Below are 4,910 nucleotides of genomic sequence, written 5' to 3'. Positions count from 1 at the left end.
GTACGAATCGGGACGGCGCACCAGCTAGCGTACGAACGCGTCGGAACAACTTCCCGCCGCGGCGGTGCCGGTGCTCCGGGAGCGTGCGTGCGTGTTTCCGTAGGCGGCACGCCGGTCAACGCTCGTCGGGGCCCGAATCTCCGGCGGAACTGGAAAGGCAGACGGTGGGGCGCATGGGGAAGGAAGCGACGCGCGCGGCCCCTGCCGGTCCCGGAAAGCCGCCGCCGACCGGACCCAGCTAGAGCCTGCAGCGGCCGGGGTCATCCACACCACAACCACCGTCCACCGGCCGCGATTCTGATTTCGGATGGCCTCCGGCCGCTCCCGCGTCGGTATCTCGGGACGAACTGGTACTTGTGCGCGCTCTGTCGAGATCAGTGACGCAGGCAGGGTCAACCTCCTTAATTTGGGTGTGCTCGTGGAAGCTAACTTTTCACACCACTCAACTTGGACGAGTCTCGAAGCACGAGTATAATATACTAACCTGCAATACAACGTGGCTGCTGCTACTACAGATTGTTCCATACTAGTACTTACAACCTTGGTTTCAATGAATAAGGGCGCATACATATTCTGAGATAAATTTTAACTAAATAAATTGAGTAATAAAATCTTAATTATATGATATGTAATTGATATCGTCGAAATCATATTGAAAAACCTTTCAAATGATGCTAATTTTAAACCAAGAATCGTTGTTTATTTAGAGTAATTTTTACTAGTTAAAGAAAAAACACGTAAAATGAGAACAATTTATTTTTTGGAATGGAGGAAGTAATAACAAGCAGTCATGTTGGTGTGCCTTTTGGACCTAATAATCTGGAAGAACGCGCGCTACTAGTACGAATAATACACTACGTCTTTCGACTGACTGAGAATATGGCATGCTTATACTTCCCCGTTTACTTTTAGTTCACTCTAATTTAGTATTATTTTAAACTGAAATAGAGTCAATTAAAAAAAGCGGAGTGAGTAGATACGGAATTCACGTTGTTTTGAAAAGAAAAAAAAGCTGCCCAAGCTCTAGAGATACATGTATCCGTTCATTTCTGATGAGACGCGTAATTGGCATTTTATATCCAGTTGCGTATTTCTCTCTCATCAACTCGTGTATTGTGATAAAGGAATGCAATCGGGAAATGGAGAAATGTATCCATTCATTTCGTGGATGCAACCCTCGAATGGATAGATGTTGACAAAGTATCGAGAAATAATGAGCCACATCTACATGTTCATTTCCCTTTCCACTTTATCATCTCCTTCTCCTCCCCTAGCGAGGGTCGAAGTGTCTCCCCGCCTCTAGCCCCCTGCTCCCTCAGCGGCGCTGCCATCCGGCGTGGATTGGGGTGGTTGAGGAGAACTATACAAAGTAGATGTAGGAGTTATGGCGGTCTACAGGGTGTGGAACTTATGCCTGTAGATTGGAGAGGAGCTATGGATCTTGGTGGCCATATCAGGACCGATCTAGGGTTCTTCGTTCTTGCTGCTAGGCTCCTCTAGTCGGATCTGGGAGTGGAGGAGAAGACCACCATATCAAATAATAAAGACGTGGTGTGATGTCGTTGCCCCTCAAAGTATGGTGGCGCTCTAAACTCTCTCTAGCCGGCCTCGGTGGCTATGTGTTTCTCGAAATCGAAGTACATGTCGTGCTTGCACACCGACTCCGAGGCGAGGGCGAGCACGCAGGAGGCGACGAGCATGCAGGCAATGCAGATCCAAAACGACTGTCCCTGCCTCGGCCCCTAGGACCATCTCCTATAATAAAGCCGTGGTGTGCTGCGGTTGCCCCTCACAGTTTGGCTGCGCTCGTAAACTCTCTCTGGCCGGCCTCGATGGCGAGGGGCGAGAGTGGGCCGTTGCGTCTTCTGTTGTGGAGGGTCGACGAGATGGAAGCTCGTTGCCATGCTCAATGATGGACTACATTGCGGCCAAGTTGGTTGCATCTATCAAGATCTAAGGGAGTTCTTCTTCAGCGGCTTCTCGGCGACCTGTTGTTGTGTCCACCTGCTGAATTCCATGGTTGAAGCCTTGAAGGCCAGCCACTACTACTAAGGACGATTTGAATATCAATGTTTTTCATGTTATCCTGCTCAACACAACAACATGTAGCCAAATCATCCCATATGTCTTGTAAGCAGCGGTGCAAGTGTGGTGTGCATGTACCACACCTACGTGGTCACTCGCGTCATGGGCACTCACACTACTAAGAGCATGTCTAACAGATCCCTTAAATTTCTGCCCCGTATAACACGAGTACAGGGCCCTGTATTCGATTTCGACCGGCCGAAAACTCGTCCGAGCTAGCAGACCCGTATGCCTAACCTGTAAAAGGGAATATTCCCAAAATATGCCAAAAAAAAAATCTCCTCTTCCTCCTCTCTTTCTTTCTCCTCCTGCCTCATCTCCTGTCCCGCCCTGCCCCGGCCGCCCCCAGCCCGCCACGGCCGCGCGCCGCCCCGCTTCGCCGCCCCTGCCCGCCATGGCCGCCCGCTCCGCCCCGGCCGCGGCTCCACGTACCACGTGGCGCCAGGTGGATGCTGTTGGGTGTGTACGTTTTGATCCGCAAGACAAGAGCGAGCCACATATCGAAAACGGATTTTATATCGCGCCCGTAAGCCGTGCGCGGCGACGAGATGATAATGTACTGTACATCACACGCCCGTAAGCCTATGATCGGAATCGGAAAGCTTCCCACCGCGGTGCTGGGCGGTCGGTGATCCGGCCAGCAAGCAGCCGGTGCGTCTTTCAGAACGCGTCGCCGGTCAACTGACCGGCGCGCGCTCCTCGCGGCCCCGACCGATCTGCTGGAGGAAAGGCGCCAAATTAACGCGAACGGTGGTGCCACACGAGGGAACGACGCCGCCGCCCCTGCCCTTCTCGGAAAGCCGGGCCGACCGGATCACTGCTGGGCAGTCGGACGCCGCGGGGGTCATCTCATCCACCCCACACCCACACCCACCGCGCGCCCGCGATTCTGATTCTGGATGGCGACCTCCGCCACCGGAGATCCAACGCGCGGCCTCCCACACCAGACGTCTACCATCCGAATAAAACGAATGGACGCGGTGGGTGAACGGCCATCGCGCGCGCAGTCCTGCTGTGCTATCCATGCATCGATCTAGCTGTGTACCTTTCGCTTGCTTGCGGTCAAAACCACTTGAACTTGGACGCGTGCGAGGCCTATTTTCTTGGTGCTGCGTGCGTGCACAATCACATGCCGATGCACGGTGCCGAATGCGTACACTTCACACAAAGGATCGAGTCGAATATTACTACATCTGTTAAAATGATGCTGCAAGTTTGCCTAAATTTCTATGTGTCTTGTATAAATATATTTGTATTTACACAAATCTCCGACTTCCTCTTATAGAGAGATAGGCGGAGGAGGGAATATTATTTACACAGATTCGAATCAGATCATATGCGTACTGATTAGGATGCATATTCAAATGTGAGTTATACCGTACTACGAATTTGAACCGGAAACAGACCAGACTCAGATCGAGAATTGACTACAGTAAATCGGATAGATACACATAAATAGAACACTATGTTTCTATAAGAATAACTAGAAAATATATCCAAACTTGTTGCCCAACTAATTACGGAAATTCACACGTCCTAAATATCATAAATGCCGAAAATTAAACGAGACAAAATCAGATAATTTCAAAAGTTCTAGTAGTATGTTTTGAAACCACGTGCTCTGTCATGTGCATGAGAACATTATATATTACTTATGTTTCCTATGCAAGAACGACCACACATAGCTACTAGATATTGCCGATATCATATTCTCTATCATATTAATTTGCACGGATATGCAATCGATACTATTCGTTTTCATATCCATATCAACGGATACCTAAAATCATGCCATGTCCTCAAAAACGGATATGGATACGGTCTCGCTGCGGAAAATTTTCGCTCCATTTACATCCCTAGTTTGAGATTAGCAAGAATAACTGGCGTCCCTTTTGGATCTAGCTACAAGAACGCTACTATTACTAATAGTATGGTTCTAATATGTATTTTGATTGATTGACAATACAGGAAACACTAATAGGTATGGATGAGCTTTCACCTATTGAAAAGGTTGCCGAGCCAGGCTCGAGAGATACATGTTATTATATGTTCATTTTTGGATTTCTTTTCTTTAAGAGACATGTAATACGAATTGTATATCCACTCGTGTATTTAGGGATGTCACCCAGTGTATTGGTATGGATGGAGCCGCCCCACCCGTATACATCCCTCTAATCTTACCTGTCACTTCGGGCATATGATTTTTTCATACATGTCACCTAACTAGGTAGTGGGCACCCACATGTAAAAATACACGTGTTATAAGTTATAACACTGAAATTAACCAAAAAATAGTTATAAATAACATGTAGTCATATTATATAAACATCAACTCATACTTATGAAGAACATCACATTATAAAGAAACGTCACATCCTCGTAAATAACAATACTTGCCCACAAAATTGGTAAAGAAGATATGGATTGCGGTAGTCATGACGTGCAAGGCGAAACAATCCTAAATAATGGTCTAATCCTAACTAACATAGTCGCGATAGCAGGGAGTGAGAAACGGGATATTTGGGTTAGCATCATGAATGCGTAGTAGGGAGGAAATTAAGTACTCCATCCGTCCCAAAATGTAAGGCACCTAAGAATTAGTCAAAAGTCAACGCTTTTAAAGTTTGAGCAAGTTTATACACAAAAATATGAATATTTACAATACTAACTCATTATCAATAGATTCACCATAAAGTATATATATTTTCTTAACATGTCAATTCGATATTGTAGATGTAAATATTTTTTCCTAAATATTTAGTCAAAGTTTGTAAGGTTTGACTTTTGACCAATCCTTAGACGCCTTACATTTTGGGATGGAGGGA

The sequence above is a fragment of the Lolium perenne genome, chromosome 2 (genome assembly GCF_019359855.2).
Source record: "Lolium perenne isolate Kyuss_39 chromosome 2, Kyuss_2.0, whole genome shotgun sequence".
Taxonomy (NCBI): domain Eukaryota; kingdom Viridiplantae; phylum Streptophyta; class Magnoliopsida; order Poales; family Poaceae; genus Lolium; species Lolium perenne.
Note: the sequence above shows the minus strand (reverse complement) of the source record.